Source organism: Halichoerus grypus, chromosome 14 (assembly GCF_964656455.1).
Source record: "Halichoerus grypus chromosome 14, mHalGry1.hap1.1, whole genome shotgun sequence".
In the NCBI taxonomy this organism is placed as follows: domain Eukaryota; kingdom Metazoa; phylum Chordata; class Mammalia; order Carnivora; family Phocidae; genus Halichoerus; species Halichoerus grypus.
Window position 1 is genome coordinate 66,878,697 of NC_135725.1, and position 22,062 is coordinate 66,900,758.

The 22,062-nt window shown below is 37.7% G+C and overlaps 1 pseudogene; it reads right to left on the reverse strand.

Annotated features, from left to right (window-relative positions):
* Positions 1-1,442: 1,442 nt before the first annotated feature.
* Positions 1,443-21,901, reverse strand: LOC118527933 (WD repeat domain phosphoinositide-interacting protein 3 pseudogene; annotated as a pseudogene).
* Between the last annotated feature and the right edge of the window lie 161 nt (positions 21,902-22,062).

Genomic DNA, 22,062 nt, shown 5'->3' on the forward strand with positions numbered 1-22,062 from the left:
ATTTCATACTCCTTTCCGTGCACACATGTATATTATATTATATATTTATCACCTATTTCTATTCATTTAAATTATGCAATGAGCATTTTCCTATAATATTCAATGTTATTTGAAAATAATATTTTAATAGCTGCATAATATTGTACCAGAAGGCTATTCCATAAATTATGCAACGATTAACTTACAATTGGGCATTGAATTGTTTCTAATTTTCTATATTTTAGGAACTCTGCAGTGTTCATCCTTGTACATGAATCATTCTTCACATCTCCACATCTCTGGTGACTTTCTAAAAGTAGAATCCTGGAACTAAAATTGTTAGGTTCAAGTGTAAGTTATATTTTTAAAGCTTTTGCCAGTTATTGTCCAGTTGCTTTTTGGGCAGGTGTTACTAATATGCAGTTGCACCAGGAGTTTATATTGACAGACAAAACATGATACATAATTAATAATTACTTTTCCTTATTAAATGTGAAGTGGGGATGTTTTCATGGTGCTTATTGTGCAACTATTTTCTGTGATTTGTTTCTCTATGTCTTATTACCAGTTTTCTACTGGAGTGTTGGTCTTCTTCATCTTCCTCTTTTGAATTAAGGGAGGAAGAGATTTTCTTTGTATCATAGATACTTTGAGATGCTCAGAAATACCCCATTGGAAGAATTTGGGCTTTCTTTTTATTTTGCAAGCTGCTTAGGCTATTGAGTCTAGACTCTAGTTCATGTTGCTTGTGGGAACCCGTTAAGGACACCTGGGTTAAGATCAAGACCACAAAGTTCATAATTATATTCTGCTCATGCTTTAGCTTCTTTAGCCTTTTTGTCATATTTTTGCAAAACTGAGGATTTGATGCTATGTTGATTTTAAATGTTGAAGTCAAAAACACAAAATCAAATCTATCAGGAATTTAAGAAAATTAAATATACCTCAAACAGTACTTTAAAATACAGAGCCCATAACCTATGGTAGTTACCCAATGATTTTAAAAAATGTAATGTGCCTTTCATTCCCAAAGTACTGGTTTGTAGCTAATCTTAAAAATGTTGAAGACAGAAAAAGATGGCAAGAAACAGAAGTAGAAATGACAGACTGAAGTATTATATAAGGCATTATGCCCAACATTGACAGAAATTACCAGAGGACATTCTTGAATATCACTTTGTTGAGAGATGTTGAATATTTTCTTTTGTAGGTTCTAAATTAAATGACTAATTTTTAAAGTCTATGCATTACTTTGTTCCTAACACATAACAGAGAAATTTAGTTTTAACCCTGAATAAAACTGACTCTCCTCATTTATAAGACCTAGTCCTGCCCCATGAGAAGACTAGCTACTCCTGTCAGTGATACCACAAAACTCCTGGGCTTATTGGGTGAGTTTCGGCACACTCAGCACTTCAGTGGGGTGGTCAGCGTGGGTGCTGAGGGCCCACACTTGTGAAGAATCACAGCTTGTCATTGCTCATTCCTAGAAACTGCACATAGGCATCCTGGATGCACTCCTCCTTGAAGTTGAATAGGAATGCATATAGGAGCTACCTTCTGTGCAAAATGAAATGACAACATTTGAGTCTGTTCCAAAAGCACAAATGCATGGAGAGCCTGAGAGAACCTGAAATTTGGGAAACTCTATTTAGAACTGAAGTAGCTTGGAAGAAAATTGCTGACACCAAACTAGACTGTTTATTCCTTCTTTGGATCTTTGGCAGCAAAAATGTGCACCATGCCACGGTCACTAGATACACAGATGAGGGAAGCATCCTGACTGAAGTAAATGAAATAAATGTTTGCTGCTTGTGATCCTCTTCGTGGTTTCTGGATTCAATGCCCTGATGAAGTAGCAAATATTTTTCTAAGAGTCCCTTTTTCAGATTGCAATTTGTGCTCCCTACAGGTTGACAGCAATGCAGTTCAGGATGCCCTTCTGTGTGGGAATGTCCACAGGCAGCTTCTTGGTGCTGGCCAAGTCCACAAGCTGCACATGCCTAGTTGCATGTCAAAAGGCCAAGAAAGAATTGCTACTATCACGGAGACCTCAATACTCCACTCTCAGCAATGGACAGATCATCTAAGCAGAAAATCAACAAGGAAACAAGAGCTTTGAATGATACATTGGACCAGATGGACCTCATAGATATTTACAGAGCATTCCACCCTAAAACAACAGAATACTCATTCTTCTCGAGCACACATGGAACTTTCTCCAGAATAGACCATATACTGGGTCACAAATCAGGTCTCAAATGATACCAAAAGACTGAGATTATTCCCTGCATATTCTCAGACCACAATGCTCTAAAACTGGAACTCGATCACAAGAAAAAATTTGGCAGAAATTCAAACACTTGGAAGCTAAAGACCACTCTGCTCAAGAATGTTTGGGTCAACCAAGAAATCAAAGAAGAACTTAAACAATTCATGGAAATCAATGAGAACGAAAACACATCAGTCCAAAACCTATGGGATACTGCAAAGGCGGTCCTAAGGGGGAAATACATAGCCATCCAAGCCTCACTCAAAAAAATAGAAAAATCCCGAATTCACCAACTAACTCTACACCTTAAAGAACTAGAGAAAAAGCAACAAATGACACCTAAGCCACGCATTAGAAGAGAAATAATTAAAATTAGAGCAGAAATCAATGAATTAGAAACCAGAAACACAGTAGATCAGATCAACAAAACTAGAAGTTGGTTCTTTGAAAGAATTAATAAGATTGATAAACCACTGGCTAGACTTATCCAAAAGAAAAGAGAAAGGACCCAAATTAGTAAAATTATGAATGAAAGGGGAGAGATTAGGACTAACACCAAGGAAATAGAAACAATTATTAGAATTATCAACAACTATATGCCAATAAACTGAGCAATCTGGATGAAATGGAGGCCTTCCTGGAAACCTATAAGCTGCCAAGACTGAAACAGGAAGAAATGGACAACCTGAATAGGCCAATAACCAGTAACGAGATTGAAGCAGTGATCAAAAACCTCCCAAAAAACAAGAGTCCAGGGCCTGATGGATTCCCTGGAGAATTCTACCAAACATTCAAAGAAGAAATAATACCTATGCTACTGAAGCTGTTTCAAAAAAAAGAAACAGAAGGAAAACTTCCAAACTCATTCTATGAGGCCAGCATTGCCTTAATCCCCAAACCAGGCAAAGACCCCATCAAAAAGGAGAATTTCAGACCGATATCCCTGATGACTATGGATTCCAAAATCCTCAACAAAATCCTAGCTAATAGGATCCAACAATACATTAAAAGGATCATCCACCACAACCAAGTGGGATTTATCCCTGGGATGCAAGGGTGGTTCAACATTTGCAAATCAATCAATGTGATAGAACACATTAATAAGAGGAGGGAGAAGAACCATATGGTCCTCTCAATTGATGCAGAAAAAGCATTTGACAAAATACAACATCCTTTCCTGATTAAAACTCCAGAGTATAGGGATAGAGGGAACATTCCTCAAGTTCATAAAATCCACCTATGAAAAACCCACAGCGAATATCATCCTCAATGGGGAAAAGCTGAGAGCCTTTCCCTTAAGATCAGGAACACATCAAGGGTGCCCACTCTCACCACTGTTGTTCAACATAGTACTAGAAGTCCTAGCAACAGCAATCAGACAACAAAAAGAAATAAAAGGTATTCAAACGGGCAAAGAAGAAGTCAAACTCTCTCTTTTCGCAGATGACATGATACTTTATGTGGAAAACCCAAAAGACTCCACCCCCAAGTTACTAGAACTCATCCAGCAATTCAGTAACGTGGCAGGATACAAAATCAATGCACAGAAATCAGTTGCTTTCTTATATACTAACAATGCAACTGTAGAAAGAGAAATTAGAGAAACGATTCCATTTACAATAGCATCAAAAACCATAAGATACCTCGGAATAAACCTAACCAAAGAGGTAAAGGGTCTATACACTAGGAACTACAAAACACTCATGAAAGAAATTGAAGAAGACACAAAAAGATGGAAAAATATTCCATGCTCATGGATCGGAAGAATAAACATTGTTAAAATGTCAATGCTACCCAGAGCAATCTGTACCTTCAATGCCATACCGATCAAAATGCCAATGACATTTTTCAAAGTGCTGGAACAAACAATCCTAAAATTTGTATGGAATCAGAAAAGACCCCGAATCACCAAGGAGATGTTGAAAAAGAAAAACAAAGCTGGGGGCATCACGTTGCCTGATTTCAAGCTATATTACAAAGCTGTGATCACCAAGACAGCATGGTACTGGCACAAAAACAGACATATAGACCAATGGAACAGAATAGAGAACCCAGATATGGACCCTCAACTCTATGGTCAAATAATCTTTGACAAAGCAGGAAAAAACATGCAATGGAAAAAAGACAGTCTCTTTAATAAATGGTGCTGGGAAAATTGGACAGCCACATGCAGAAGAATGAAACTCGACCATTCTCTAACACCACTCACAAAGATAAACTCAAAGTGGATGAAAGACCTCAATGTGAGACAGGAATTCACCAAAATCCTAGAGGAGAACATAGGCAGTAACTTCTTTGACATCGGCCACAGCAACTTCTTTCAAGATACATCTCCAAAAGCTAGTGAAACAAAAGCAAAAATGAACTTTTGGGACTTCATCAAGATAAAAAGCTTCAGCACAGCAAAGGAAACAGTCAACAAAACAAAGAGGCAACCCACAGAATGGGAGAAGATATTTGCATATGACACTACAGATAAAGGGCTGGTATCCAAAATCTATAAAGAACTTCTCAACCTCAACACCCAAAAAACAAATAATCAAGTCAAAAAGTGGGCAGAAGAGATGAAAAGACATTTCTCTGAAGAAGACATACAAATGGCTAACAGACACATGAAAAAATGTTCATCATCATTAGCCATCAGGGAAATCCAAATCAAAACCACACTGAGATACCACCTTACACCAGTTAGAATGGCCAAAATGGACAGGGAAAGAAACAACAAGTGTTGGAGAGGTTGTGGAGAAAGGGGAACCCTCTTACACTGTTGGTGGGAATGCAAGTTGGTACAGCCACTTTGAAAAACAGTGTGGAGTTTCCCCAAAAATTTAAAAATAGAGCTACCCTATGACCCAGGAATTGCACTACTGGGTATTTACCCCAAAGACACAGATGTAGTGAAAAGAAGGGCCATATGCACCCCAATGTTCATAGCAGCAATGTCCGCAATAGCCAAACTGTGGAAAGAGCCGGGATGCCCTTCAACAGATGAATGGATAAAGAAGATGTGGTCCATATATACAATGGAATATTACTCAGCCATCAGAAAAGGTGAATACCCAACTTTTACATCAACATGGATGGGACTGGAGGAGATTATGCTAAGTGAAATAAGTCAAGCAGAGAAAGTCAATTATCATATGGTTTCACTTATTTGTGGAACATAAGGAATAACATGGAGGACATTAGGAGAAGGAAGGGAAAAATGGGCGGGGGGAATTGGAGGGAGAGATGAACCATGAGAGACTATGGACCTGAGAAACAAACAGGGTTTTAGAGGGGAGGGGGGAGGGGGGATTGGTTAGCCCGGTGATGGGTATTAAGGAGGGCACGTACTGCATGGAGCACTGGGTGTTATACAAAAACAATGGATCGTGGATCACTACATCAAAAACTAATGATGTATTGTATGGTGACTAACATAACATAATAAAAATTAAAAAAAGAATTGCTACTAACACAATACAAGACACAAAGGGTTAGGCAGGGTTACAGCAGGTTTCAAAGACATGCAACTGATAGGGATTGTGTGTACATGTAAACACCTTAATTATAGGGTCCAAGATGACCATGATTCTCTTTTCAATGTGACCTCTTTGACTTCTGTAGAAAATTTTATTTATTTTTGAAAAGATTTATTTATTTTTAGAGAAAGAGAGAGCACACATGTGTGGGGGGAGCGACAGAGGGGGAAGGAGAGGAAGAGAATCTTAAGCAGACTCCCCACTGAGCCCAGAGCCTGCACAGGCCTCAGTCTCATGATCCTGAGATCATGACCTGAGCCAAAATCAAGACTAAGCCACCCAGGTGCCCCACAAATTTTATTTTAATAAACCTTTTTTAGATTATTCAAGTTATCATTTTATTGGAAGAATATTTTGCCTTTTTTCTACCAACAACTAAATCTAAAGAGTTGCGGTGAAATGCTGCTTGGGGAGACCTGGAAGTGAGGTCAGGCCGCCATGGTGCCAGAAATGCATGCACACCAGGGAGCCCTCTGGGCACCCAGTCCATCCACCTGGCAATGCAATAAGTGGGACAGGGCTTCATGCTTTTTATTACTATTACTTTTACTTTATATATCAGATAACAAAATGTTATTGACATGTTACATTTTTTTGAAAGATGATTTGGTTCAATGAGACTTTTGGCATATTATTAGAATGATCATAGAGTTAACCTGAAAGAACAATTGTTTGAGACTAGTGAGGAAAATATTGAAAAGAGGAAACAGTGGGCTATGGCCCTGCACAATTAAAAAAAGAAGGCTTTGTATAAAGTAGTAGTAATTGGTGTAGTACAATATGAGCTTAGAGAGAAAGAGACAATGGAAAGACTAGAAAGTCAAGAAAAAGACCTATGTAAATATAAATAATTTAGAATATAATAAAGGTGTCACTTGAGAGATGTCTGTAGATGAAAGATCTACACCTATAGAGAAAGATTAAATAACAAATGTCAGACTAATCATTGGACCAAAATAATGTCTAGGCTGTTGAAACATCTTGATATTTCTTTAAAAAACCACAAAAAAATTTTTTGGAAAGAACTTTCTAAGCAAACATGTCACAAAATTCAGAAGCAATAAAGAGAGGTGACAGATTTGATTGGGAAAAAAATACCCAGAATCAATTTAATGAAAAAGAAAAAGAGAAAATTTTTTATAGTAGTCATAATATACATAAAAGTTTCCTGAAATCCAATAAGAGAAATATAAAAAACAAAACAAAACAAAACAGAGGACTGAGACTATCGCAAAAAAAGGTAATTAATGGTCAAAAAAGGGAGAAAATTTTTGCATAGATATAACAAAGATTTAATAGTCATAATGTATAAAACATTTCCTACAATTCAATAAGAAAAAAGAATATATTACAAAGAAGATACATAAATGGTCAAGAGACATAAAAATTTCAACCACAGTAGGAGTGAAACAAATGCAAATAAACAAGTTTTCACCTATCAAACTGAACAAAGATTTTAAGGAATCAGAATAGTTTTCATGGACATCATCCTAGTCTGTTCAGGCTGCTATAACAAAATTCCATAAACTGGGCGGCTTCAACCACAAACACTTACTTGTCAGACCTCTAGAGGCTAGAAGTCCAAGATCAGGTTGCTAGCAGATTCAGTGACAGGTGAGGGCCCACTAACCTGAGGACTTGATTTTTACATGGCCTTCTTATTGTGTCCTGACAGGTCAGAAGGGACAAGGGAGCTCTCTGGGGTCTCTTTTGTATGGGAACTATCTCATTCATGAGGGGTTTACCCTCATGACCAAATCACCTCCTAAAGGCTCACCTCCATTTACCATCACCCTGGGGATTAGGTTCCAACATAAATTTGGGTGTGATACAAACATTCAGTCTCACCACACCAGTAAGAAAACCATGGCCAGCTGAACTGGTCATACAAGGGAATACAGAATGGTAGTGAAAGAAGGTAGCTATACATCAGCTACAGTCATGTGACCAGTTACAGAAAAGAGGACTATAAGAGTCATGAGCAGTCCTCCTTATTCTGTTAGGAAAAACACAATTTTTGTGTGTGTATCAAATACCTTTGTTTTCCTATCATTCCCTTAACATGTAACATAAGATAGATGTATTGACTTTATATCATAGTATTTAAGTATTGCTAGTTTTACATTATAGTATTTAAGTTACATGGTATCAAGAAGAGTAAACATCACCCAAGGACTTTGTGTCCTCTTTTGGTTTTTTTAAAGATTTTATTTATTTTTTTGACAGAGAGAGACAGTGAGAGAGGGAACACAAGCAAGGGGAGTGGGAGAGGAAAAAGCAGGCTCCTGGCTGAGCAGGGAGCCCAATGCAGGGCTCAATCCCAGGACCCTGGGATCATGACCTGAGCCAAAGGCAGACGCTTAACGACTGAGCCACCCAGGTGCCCCTGACTTTGCGTCCTCTCCTGGGGAAAGAGTTAGTGGGTTCTCAGTTGTAGGCAGGATAGTTGTATCATGTTAGGTGAAATTATAACCTCATTATTGTTTTTATTTGGAAATTAAGTATAGTTTAATGACAGGGATATGAATGCCAAATTGACAAGGAATGAATTTGTGATAGTTGTTTAAATTAAAAAAAAAGTTATTTAAGTAATCTCTACACCCAACATGGGGCTCGAACTCACAACCCCAAGATGAAGAGCTGCATGAGCCTCTGACTGAGCCAGCCAGGTGCCCCATGATAGTTAAGTTTAAATGTCAACTTGACTGGATCAGGGGATGCCCAGATATTTGATTAAACATTATTTCTGGGTATGACTAGGAGGGTGTTTCAGGATGAGATTAGCATTTGAATTATAGGTGCAATAAAATAGATTGCCCTCCCCAACGGGCATCATCTAATCTGGTGAGGGCCTACATAGAACAAAAAGGCAGAAGAGGAAGAATTTGCCCCTTTTTTCTGCCTCATTGTTGGTGCTGAGATATTTCATCCCTTCTCTGGCCCTGGAATTTACATCATTGGTTCTCAAGCCTTAGATTCAGACTGAATTATACCACTGGCTTTGCAGGGTCTCCGGCAAGTAGATGGCAGACAGTGGGACTTTTCAACCTCCATAATTGGGTGAGCTAATCCCTTATAATAAATCTCCTTTTATATCCCATTGGTTCTGTTTCTCTGGCGAACCCTAACTAATGCAGACACCATAAATAGTCACTTTCTTTCATTGATGGTAAATTGCTACCACCTTTCTGGAAGGGAATTTGGCTTTAAAAATAGCTTTAAAAATAAAGTCATGCTTTTTGACATAATTCCACATCTAGGAGGTTATCCAACAGTAATATCTATGGATGCATTTACAGATTTCTCTACATGAATAGACAACTCAGTATAGTTTAGAAAACTAAAAAACTGGGCACAACTTAAATGTCTAATCATTGTGGATTTACCAAGGAAACTATTTCATCATTCAAAGCTACAGCGAAGTGTACTCTTGTATTAGTTTTATGCAGCAAGAGGCTATAAAACAATGTGCTCATGATGCCATTTTTATACACCATTTTTTGACACAAATCAGCATTCCTGTAGAGAATGGAACTCTGTTTTAAAGTCAAGGGTGTGGAGAGGAGATAGTAATGGTGAGATTCCTCTCAGAAATGAAAGCTGAGTCTATAAATGCCACTGATTCTAATAGCTGTCTCCAAAGGAGTTAGAGAATAAAGGTCAGGAACTATATTTTAAATGCTATTTAAAAACCTCAGAACTTTTGTCATTTACCCTTTACAGAAACTGCCTATTTTCCCATTGTAATCATTCCTTTATTTGACAATTATTTTTGAGCACCTAGTATGTGCCCGGCACTATTTTAGGTCCTAAGATAGGAGCAGTGAAGAAAACAGAAAAAGTCATTACTTTCATGTTACCATGTTCTCAGATTCACAGTAATAGACATAAAGCAATCAAATATATAATGTGTCAGTGGGTGATGCAGGCTATGAAAAAAAAAAAAAACAGAGTGAAGAAATAGAGGACATAGCCTCTTTGATTAGCTGACATTTGAACAAAGGCCCCCAGGAAGTGAGGGAGTGGGCTATCCTGTTCCAAGGGAAAGGAGGACCGCACGTAGGCAGAGGCAAAGGTAAGGCCAGTGGCCCTGAGTTGGGAGTGTGCTTAGTCGCTAAGGAGCAGCCAGGAAATCAAAGAAGCTGGAGTGAAGTAAGGCAAAGGAAGAATGTAAGAGATAAAATCAGAGGTAATCGGGGGCCAGGGAACATAGTGAGATGAGGGTTAGGAAGGAAATTCTTAAATTATGAAGGCTTATATCTGACTTATACAAAAAAGCAAGTAGCTAGAGCGATTCTATACAACTTTTCAGTTAGTCTAAGGGGAAAGGAATCCCGAAGGCAAAACCTATCAAGGGTGAACAAAACTGGGTAAATATTTGAGGTCTATTGACAGGTATGAAAGGAATATGGAGGCAGCTTGGGGCTAAGAAGGTGGGGTTGGGGTTTCCTTGAAACCCAAAATGGTTCTGAAATAATTATGCATGGTACATATGTTTTTAAATGAAAGTTTGTTTTTGAAAATCTGTTAGAAAATGTCAGTGGGTGTTCTCCCTGTGTAACCAAGCATGAAGAATGAATATCCTCCAGTTCACTTCCATTTTTCTTGCAAAGAATATGCATACAGAGGTTTGCTATACAGAAAATGAGTAATTTGAATCTTTCTCCTGAACTCGGAAATGATCCAGGTTATTTGGCAGTTTGACTTCTTCCAGTTTGCACTGCATTTGCATTTTAACACAATGTCAATGATATAACTATCTTCTTTGAACATTTTATTCTTTTCCTTTACAGAGTAGTTATTCTGATCAGAGGATAAAATAAAAACTTAAAATGAAGACTCTGATGGAAATCAGGCCAACCGATTGAAATAAATTTAAAAAGAAATCCCTCCTCAAGCTGTATGTGTAATAGCATGAAATGATTTACTCCTGCTGTTTCAGAAAAGATCAATTACTATGAATGCTCCCTAAACAAGAGATGAAACTTCAAAATATTGACATCTGAAAAAAAATAGAGCTTAACCAAGGAGGGAAGACCCATACTACATAGATGTACTACAATATATTAGGCCCTTTTAACCATAAATGCCTTAAGAAGAGATTGTATATTTATTTGTTAATTCATAAAATATTATTGCGTGTATGTTCTGTTCCAGCAACTGTGCTAGGCTCAGGATAACTCAGGGCAGTAGGGAAGGATAGTAAGGGAGTTAACTATATTATAAACATGATGAAAGAAGCAAGCACAGAGGGGTGGGGGAAGTTACTGTAGAAACACAGAAAAGGGGATGCCTGGGTGGCTCAGTCGGTTAAGCATCTGCCTTCGGCTCAGGTCATGATCCCAGGGTCCTGGGATGGAGTCCCACATCGGGCTCCTTGCTCAGCGCGAAGCCTGCTTCTCCCTCTGCCTGTTGTGCACTTTCTCTCTGTCAAATCAATAAATTCTTAAAAAAAAAAAAAGAAAGAAAGAAACACAGAAAAGACTGGAGAACTGGGAAAGGCTTCTTGAAAGAGCTATTGCTTGGGAACCCAAAAAATCTGGATTTGAAGGATGGTGCAGTAGGAAGATCTTAGGAAAGGGGTCGAGGGACCTAGCTTCCAGTATGAACTCTGCTATTAACTAAACTTGCGACTTGAAAGGCGAGGGGAAGTGGCCAGAAAGGGAAGAGACAGGAAAAGCAAGGGGGCTATGAAAGAATGCTTGACACAAATTGGCAGGGGGTGGGGGAGAGACTGAGGGCCTTGAAGGCTGTGGCTGTTGCCCTTTGGCCAGCTATGCTATGCCTGCGGTGCCACGTATCCTGGGTTTTTTGAATTGAAGAGAAGCAGTTGTTGATAACTTCAGTATCTCTCCTGCACCTCCTCTAGTGTCTGTGGATTTTTCCAACTCCTCCATAACAATTTCTGAAAATTAAGACTGATCTACTGCATTGCTTTTCAGTGAGTGCTCCCAGAATCTCTTACAACATGATCACCCAGGATTATTAAAAATACAGATCCTTGGGTCTTACTTCAGGGCGCTGAATCAGAATATCTGGGGCTAGAGTCCAGATCTGTATTTTAAGACCCTTATTCTCGTCCTTGTCCACTCATTCCATCCTCCTTGACATCCAAAGAAAGTGGTACCCACACTTGTACCCCCAAATAGAGACACTGTGGGGACTGAAACCTATGGCTCTCAACTCCCAGTTGGGGTGGGGTTTCCACTCCATTGTGTAACTTTCCATTTCTGGCCCAACAATCTAAACTTATTTAGTATTTCTATAAATAACGTGGAGAAACTCTTCTGTTAAGTTGTTAAGAAGCATAGTAGAAACTTAAGTTGTACATAATGTGATACTTTGATTTTATCTGTGAGAAAAAATATTCATGGAAAAATACTGAAAGGAAATCCAACAAAATGTTGTCATTTTTGCCTTCATGGGGTAGATTGTTGATTTTATTCAACTTTCTCTTTTCCCATAGTTTGTGTCCTATAAAATATGTGTACATATTTTATAATTAAAAACACAATAACTTCATTTAACCTGGAATAAAATCAAAGCTGAAATGCATAAAGCTATAAGTGACCCTCAGAGAACTTTCAAAGCCCCTGATAAATTGTGTTTTCAAGATTTAACAGTTTTTGTTGGCTCTGGCCTCCCAGATGGTATGGATATGCTCAGTGATCTCTGACCTCATTTGATTTCTAAAAATGTCCTTTGATCATCAACTTTTGCCCTACTTTTCCTGAAAATTAAGTCATCAGAAACTCTGACTCAGGAACACAAAGGGTTTGGAAGGTTTCGATTTGGGGGATGAATAGATATCATGGGGAGTAATATCTGTTCACTTCTAAAACCCTGTAAATCTTCTTTATGAGAAATTTAAAGGCAGGCTTGAAATTCTTGATCTAGGACTTAAAAGTTGATGAGGATAAAAAGAAATTCATATATTCTCAAACAGAGATAAAGCCAAAATTTTAAAAGATTGTGATTTGCTTTGGATGACTTTTTATTATGAACCAACTGAGTTTTTAATTTTTAAAATTTTATGTAATATACTATTATATACAACTTAAAAATAAAAAATATGAATTATCCATAGTACTACTATACATTAACATTACAGCATATTTTCTATAGTTTATATATAGGACTAGAATCATAGAGTACATATAATTTTTATTCTTATAATTTTTGTGATATTTTAACATACATATATCTCAGGTCACTAAGTGGATTTTAGAAACATCAATGAACCGAATGATTCCTGACACTAAAATCACCATAGAACTGATCTGTTTTGCTCAGATTATGAATCTGCTTCAAATTACTTAAAATAGGCATTTGGTATCATGACATATTTGGATAGTCAGGAGGATCTTCATTCTATTTTCTATTGTCCTATTATATAATTAGTTACACCTAAGTGAAACAGTGATAAGGGGCAGCATAAATTCAAGTGAAAAAACTTAACCTCAGTCCTCATGAAGACATATCTCTCATGGATGGAGATTCATATAAAAAAAAGCTTATGACTAAATCAATACAACTTCTTAAATAGGAAATTTAACTTGTGATAACAGATGAATCTGACCAAATTTTTGTGAAAGTACTAATGAGGGTTTTTCCCTCTCCTCTGTCCTACTTTAGAAGCTGCAGCCCCTTTAAGTCCTGTATAATGTAGAGAAAATAGATAGCCACTGACCTTGGAGAATCTTAGGAAACTTTTATTGACCTAAGCATTGAAATATTTCCAGATGGATCTGGACTCTGAATATCTGGGTATTGATGTATCACCTGGAGTCTTCCCTATTTATTTCTCAATAAATCAGATGGCATCCAAAGCTAGATAAGTTCTACACTTGAAGAAAGAGAAAGGCAAAATATTCTGAGATAAATGACATAGCAGGTAACTGCTGATACCACATATGAATACACTAGATAATAGAAGGCTGTATTAGTGTCTAATCTTGGAGACCAGAAATAACATTCCCAGGAAATTTTTTTTTGGTTCCAGGAAATTTGAGTCTAGTTCCTCTGATCTTTCAGTAGGGAGATTATAGCTCCCCCAATTTCAGTTAAAACTCTTGCAAAAAAATTCCCTAAGTAGTTTTCATATTAGAATTTCCTTTTGCTTTCCCTATAGTGACGCATGCTCTTTACATTTAAACTTAAATAGTCCTATATCAATCACCAAGTAGTTCACTTGGGGCTTTAGAAAAAATTCCTTCATAAAACATGAATGCAAAGTGGCTCTTTTCCTAACTCTGAATTCAGTTATATCATGTTGATACTTGAAATCAGCCACAGTGAGAGTACTTTAAACCATAAATCAACAAACACTTTAAGTCAGAATCCTCACCTCTAGCCCCATCAGGCTTGCTTGACCAGACCGCCATTGTCTGTAGACCTCCACATATGACTAAAGCGTGAGAAGAGTCTGATATTCCTGTACTTCATGGCCCTGATCTTAATGTAGATATCCTTACTTGGCTCTCACTGGCCGTAGGATGTAGAGCCTAGACACAACAGCATAAGCTACTTGTAAAGAAAAATGAGAGCCAAGTTTCCCATTTAGGAGCATTTCAAAGTGACCCAAAGAATAAGTTATAGAAAACTTTCTTCTTCCTTTAATTCAAAGAAGAAAGAAGACGACAAAGATGAAGAATGAACAGGAGGAAGTAGAGGAGAAGGTAAAAGAGAAAAGAAGGAAAAGGAAGAAAAAATGAGGATAAAAAAGGGCTTGTCAAAAATCCTGCCTTTTCATAGTAGCCAAAATGCACAGTCATTATTCATCCTTTGTTTCAGAGGCACTTTCACTGTGGATTTTCCTTTTCCTTTTCTTTCTTTTTTTTAAATACCAATATTAGAATACCCTACTATCAGTACAGTAATATTCTGGACCATGTTTTGCTGCTGCCCTTCACAATCAAGACTGTCCACTCCTTTGAGGGCCCTACTCCACTAATGAGTCATAATGTTCTTTTTCTGAGATTCAATGACACAAATAAGGGATTTTCAGATGTAAAGGAACAGTCACAGGCAAAACAACATTAGACAAAAGAGACTGAACTTGAATCATTGTTTTTGGAGAGAGCCAAGGGCTTAGATCAGACTCATTATGAGGTTACCTTTCAGAAAATTAAATTTTTTATTAAATTGCTAACTTGACTCTAATTTCTCAAAGACCCTTATTACAGTTTATCTTAGTCTAATACTGTCAAATACATCACTTAAAATATACTCTTTTGAGACTTTCTGAATATCAGATATATAGCCAAATGAGATATCAAAATTTCTCATACAGGCAGTTCAGTTGAGATGGTTTCATAAATTACATCAATGGTGTAGCATACACTCTGCATTCTCAAGACACAGAACAATTTCCATAAGTCCAGTATACTTCCAAGTGTTGCTGGTGTCTCCATGAATCACAACAAAAAGAAGGTGAAGGTAAAATACAGGTACTGTAATTTGCAGTTTGCACCATATTTCAGGTGCATTTCTGCTTTGACATTATATTCAGACAAGCAGCAATAAGTAATTCTCAGTTACCCTTTGTGATATCACAGAGATTTTTCTAATAAAATGCAGAAGCAGAAAATATAAAATGTAAGTCCCTAGTCAGGCAGGGATTTTGTTCTATTTTATTCACTAACACCAGATATTTCTGTTTAGGACAGTTACTTGGGAGAGTGGGCACTCAGTAAATACTTGTGGACTGAATGAGTAAATGAATGGAAATTTCAGATTAGTAGCTTTACTATTTTTTTATAGTTTTCATTCAGTTTGATTGAATCCACCAATGGTTGTAATTTCCTTTTTATTTTCCATGGTAAATATATATCTCTGCCACAGAGCAGTAAAGGAACTCCAGTCACAGTTCATGTTTTACAATTCTACAAATTAACGTTTTCATAAAAACCTCATCTAAATTAAGTTAGTTATGTCAGAAAATCCCTTAGCTAAGGCATATATGCAATAAAAATCACATCCAGAGACCAATTTATATTTATAATCTTGCTTATTAAATTTTTTATAGTTATTTATTTCCATCACTTTTTCTTTAAAGATTTTATTTATTTATTTATTTATTTGAGAGAGAGAGAGAGAGAAACAGCATGAGAGGGGATAGGGTCAGAGGGAGAAGCAGGCTCCCCGCTGAGCTGGGAGCCCAATGTGGGACTCGATCCCAGGACTCCGGGATCATGACCTGAGCCGAAGGCAGTCGCTTAACCAACTGAGCCACCCACGTGCCCCTATTTCCATCACTTTTTTCCCCGTTCACAAAAGCACAATCAAAATAAACAAATGAACAACAACTAAAAGCTGATTTTCTGTTAAATGAGACAGGAAGTCATCAAAATCCTAGAGGAGAACACAGGCAGCAATCTCTTTGACCTCAGAGAGAGCAACTTCTTACTAGACATGTCACCAGAGGCAAGGGAAACAAAAATGAACTATTGGAACTTCATCAAGATAAAAAGCTGCTGCACAGTGAAGGAAATAATCAACAAAACTCAAAGGCAGCCTACAGAATGGGAGAAGATATTTGCAAATGACATATCTGATAAAGGGTTAGTATCCCAAAATCTATAAAGAACTTATCAAACTCAACACTCAAAAAACAAATAATCCAGTCAAGAAATGGGCAAAAGACATGAATAGACACTTTTCCAAAGAAGATATCTAGATGGCTAACAGACACATGAAAAGATGTTCAACATCACTCATCATCAGTGAAATACAAACCAAAACCATGAAGAGATACCACCTCATACCTGTCAAAATAGCTAAAATTAACAACGCAAGAAACAATGGGTGTTGGTGAAGATGTGGAGAGAGGGGAACCCTCTTGCACTGTTAGGGGTGGGAATACAAACTGGAGCAACCCCTGTGGAAAACAGTATAGAGTTTCCTCAGAAAGTTAAAAATAGAACTACCCTACAACCCAGAAAATGTACTACTAGGTATTTACCCAAAGGATACAAAAATACAGATTTGAAGGGGTACATGCACCCTGATGTTTATAGCAGTATTATCAACAGTAGCCGAACTATGGAAAGAGCCCAAACGTCCATTGACTGATGAATGGATAAAGAAGTGATATATATATATGTATTGCATATATTACTCAGCCATCAAAAAGAATGAAATCTTGCCATTTGCAATGATGTGGATGAAGCTAAAGTGTATTATGCTAAGTGAAATAAGCCAAAGAAAGAGAAAGAACATACGATTTCACTATATGTGGAATTTAAGAAACAAAATAGATGAACATATGGGAAGGGGGAAAAAAGAGAAAGAGGGAAACAAACCATATGAGACTTTTTTTGTTATGTTAATCACCACACATTACATCATTAGTTTTTGATGTAGTGTTCCATGACTCATTGTTTGTACATAACACCCAGTGCTCCACGCAGAATGTGCCCTCTTTAATACCTATCACCAGGCTAACTCATCCTCCCACTCCCTCCCCTCTAGAACCCTCACTTTGTTTTTCAGAGTCCATAGTCTCTCATGGTTCGTCTCCCCCTCCGATTCCCCCCCCTTCATTCTTCACCTCCTGCTATCTTCTTCTTCTTCTTCTTTTTAAATACATAATGTATTATTTGCTTCAGAGGTACAGATCTGTGATTCAACAGTCTTGCACACTTCACAGCACTCACCATAGCACATAGCCTCCCCAATGTCTATCACCCAGCCACCCCATCCCTCCCACCCCCCACCACTCCAGCAACCCTCAGTTTGTTTCCTGAGATTAAGAATTCCTCATATCAGTGAGGTCATATGATATATGTCTTTCTCTGACTTATTTCACTCAGCATAATACCCTCCAGTTCCATCCACGTCATTGCAAATGGCAAGATTTCATTCTTTTTGATGGCTGCATAATATTCCATTGTGTGTGTGTGTGTGTGTGTGTGTGTGTGTGTGTGTGTGTGTGTGTGTGTATACCACCTCTTCTTTATCCATTCATCTGTCAATGGACATCTTGGCTCTTTCCATAGTTTGGCTATTGTGGACATTGCTGCTATAAACATTGGGGTGCATGTACCCCTTCGGATCCCTACATTTGTATCTTTGGGGTAAATACCCAGTAGTGCAATTGCTGGATTGTATGGTAGCTCTATTTTCAACTTTTTGAAGAACCTCCATACTGTTTTCCAGAGTGGCTGCACCAGTTTGCATTCCCACCAACAGTGCAGGAGGGTTCCCCTTTCTCCGCATCCCCGCCAACATCTGTCATTTCCTGACTTGTTAATTTTAGCCATTCTGACTGGTGTGAGGTGATATCTCATTGAGGTTTTGATTTGGATTTCCCTGATGCCGAGCGATATTGAGCACTTTTTCATGTGTCTGTTGGCCGTTTGGATGTCTTCTTTGGAAAAATGTCTGTTTATGTCTTCTGCCCATTTCTGGATTGGATCATTTGTTCTTTGGGTGTTGAGTTTAAGAAGTTCTTTATAGATTTTGGATACTAGCCCTTTATCTGATATGTCATTTGCAAATATCTTCTCCCATTCTGTCGGTTGTCTTTTGGTTTTGTTGACTGTTTCCTTTGCTGTGCAAAAGCTTTTTATCTTGATGAGGTCCCAATAGTTCATTTTTGCCCTTGCTTCCCTTGCCTTTGGCGATGTTTCTAGGAAGAAGTTGCTGCGACTAAGGTCGAAGAGGTTGCTGCCTGTGTTCTCCTTTAGGATGTTGATGGACTCCTGTCTCACATTGAGGTCTTTCAACCATTTGGAGTCTATTTTTGTGTGTGGTGTAAGGAAATGGTCCAGTTTCATTCTTCTGCATGTGGCTGTCCAATTTTCCCAACACCATTTGTTGAAGAGACTGTTTTTTTTCCATTGCACATTCTTTCCTGCTTTGTCGAAGATGAGTTGACCATAGAGTTGAGGGTCCATTTCTGGGCTCTCTATTCTGTTCCATTGATCTATGTGCCTGTTTTTGTGCCAGTACCATACTGTCTTGATGATGACAGCTTTGTAGTAGAGCTGGAAGTCCGGAATTGTGATGCCGCCAGCTTTGCTTTTCTTTTTCAACATTCCTCTGGCTATTCGAGGTCTTTTCTGGTTCCCTACAAATTTTAGGATTATTTGTTCCATTTCTTTGAAAAAAGTGGATGGCATTTTGATAGGGATTGCATTGAATGTGTAGGTCCATATGAGACTCTTAAAAGTAGAGAACAAAGTGAGGCTTGATGAAGAGATGGAGGTGGAGGATGGGCTAGATGGGTGTTGAGTATTAAGAAGGGCACTAGTTGTGATGAGACTAGGTGTATATGTAAGTGATGAATCACTGAATTCTCCTCCTGAAACCAATATTGCACTGTGTGCTAACTAACTAGGATTTAAATAAAAATTAAGGAAGAAAACAAAAACAAAGGGAATGTCCCATACTCTCTTGGTAACTAAGCACCTGAACTCACTGTTTTTTCAGCAATCTCAAGCAGCTGTGGAATCATCTGGACACAAAGTTACACTCATTTATTAAGGTAGTTTCTAAAAAGAAGAAAAAATACCATATCCATATCTGATAGTCTATTAGGAAATGTATTATGGTTGAAAATAGTTAATGAACATTTTTGGAACATGTATATTTAAGGAGAATCAACTTACTTATCTTTGTCAATCAAAGTCTTAATTATACAGTTAATTAATGCTAATTAGTCGATGAAGTATTTATAATTAACCACACATACTTTCTATTATATACTACTACACCTAGATTTCTTTTAAATTAAGCCTGCCTATAGATGTCTATAAATGAAAATATGTAAAAAAAACCTCATGTTAATTTTTCAGAAATATCAAAATATATGAAATTAGACCTTTTATTTTGAAAATTTAATTCTAAAGTTCCCTTTCCAAATCAAGAAATTTAGACTTTTTCTCTGAAAATAAGAAAATGTGATTTTAGGGGCACCTGGGTGGCTCAGTCGTTAAGTATCTGCCTTTGGCTCAGTTCATGATCCCAGGGTCCTGGGATTGAGCCCCGCATTGGGCTCCTTGCTACATGGGAAGCCTGCTTCTCCCTCTCCCCACTCCACCTGCTTGTGTTCCCTCTCTTGCTGTGTCTCTCTCTGTCAAATAAATAAAATCTTTAAAATAAAATTAAAAAAAAAAAGAAAAGAAAATGTAATTTTAAAATGCCCAAGCTTCCAAATCTATGGTAGAAAAATTTATAGTTTTTGGTAACAAATTCTCTTAAAATTCAAGAATTATTTAGATCACTGTTTCCCTAATTTGACTGTGCATCAAAATCTCCTGGGAAGCTTTTAAGAATATATATCTCAGGATATCTGCCTAGGTCTATGGAGCCAGAACCTTTGGGGATAAAACTGAAGAATCAGTATTTTTTTTTAAGTATGCTCCACGTCCAGCATGGAGCCCAATGTGGGGCTTGAGCTCACGACCCTGAGATGAAGACCTGAGCTGAGATAAAGAGTGGGACACTTAACCAACTGAGCCACACAGCCATCCCAAAAGTCTGTATTAAATTTTTTTTCTCCAAGTGATTCTGATGTATAACCAAATTTGAGAATAGATTTTAGATAAGTATCTCCTACCATCACCTGCTATCCTCATTAATTCTTCCACATACTCCAAAAACAGAATCTACATAAAATTAAGCCAGTTATCAAACTTAGACTTTGAATTGTCTGACTTAATATTTGGTTCACAAAGGACACACAAAATTCTGGAGCACCCATTGGGCAATCCAAAAACAGTATCTTTCATCATCCATAGCTATTGCAACCATAGTACCAGATCAGAACTATGTGGCTTCTGATCAGGACATACATTATAAAGAAAATAAACAGTAAAATATTAAGTACAAGTGTAAATCACAAGGCTTGATATTCTCAATTGCCAGCTTTGATTTGTGATCTGTTGTGACTCACACATCAGCAACGCTTTTTAGTGTCCTCTACTGTAAAAAGATGTAGAGATTTATAAGTGATAAGTAAGTACCTTGAACTACAATGGGATTTTAGCTATAAAACATAAAGAGAACCCAGAAGGTTATTTTGATAGCCTAGGTTCCCCCCAGAAATTAGAGTCTGAGAGGGCTTGAGTGCAGATAATTTTGGGGGGAAGTAATCCCAGGGAATAGAAGTTAGGGAGTGAGACATGGAAGGAAGAAAAGTTAGTACGAGGATGTGTTCTCAATTTGGTCACTGCTGTTGGCACTGGAGTTAAGATTATGCTGGATCTTCTGAGAAGCAATGTAGAATATGCCTCAAAATTGCTCACTGGAAGGAAAGAAGAGGAAATACATGCATAAGCTCCCACTTCCAGTTAGTCAAGGATTGCCTCATCAGATGTTTATTCTCTGGCCCTCCAGTGTGTCCATGTGTGAGTTCTACCCAGTTCCCACAAGCATCCCACACCACAATGTCAAAGACCTGGAGCACAAAACAGAAGGTATGCCGCAGGAAAAGGTGAAGTGCTCTCAGGTTACATATTTGTATGAAGCTGGTTGTTACATTATGGCTAGATTAAAAGGTGGGCCAAGAAGACCATAGACAAGGCACAAAAGTTGTCCAACAGTCATGCATGTATCCAGGAGGCTGTTGTTCTGTAGTGAATCTGCACTTTAGAGGTGTGAGATTCCCAAGGCTGAATACTCTGATTTATGTATTGAAATATTCCCATAACTCTCCAAATTACCAAAATTAACATGAAGTTATGCTCCTTACATACTGTACATTGGGAGTCTGTACGATGGCAGCTCCCTTCCTCCCATACTGTCAATTTCTTATCCCCATCACCTCTGTTTCTATTGAGCAATTGTTTTCTATTTCACCTGTGACCAGTGAGAAGCTAGTTAATCCCCAAATCTATGGTATACATTTAGAAAATGAACAAGATATGGAAATTAGATTGGGTATATCAGGCACCTCAATGATGTTTTTGGGTATAAGTCTCCTCTATGACTAGTATCACCTCACTATCAAACACCACTAGAGATAATAAGACTATCTGGTGCTCCTACACCAGGCTCCTTGGGTTCCTAAGGCATACAAGTAAAATGATGGAGTGTCAACAATATTCTGAAGATTCATGGTCAATGACATTTGTGGAGAACCTGCCACAACACATTTGCCTGGCTTGTTATTATCTGCCATGTTTCTGGAAGATGGACCTTGCTCCTCTTCATCACTGCTCCCAAATATTTCTCAGAGATAAACCTACTTCACCTTATATACCATCATCACCAGTATGCATTTTGAAAGTCAAGTTCCCACCCCATTCCCAAGAATAGTTTTCCTTTTGAATTAGCCTGCAT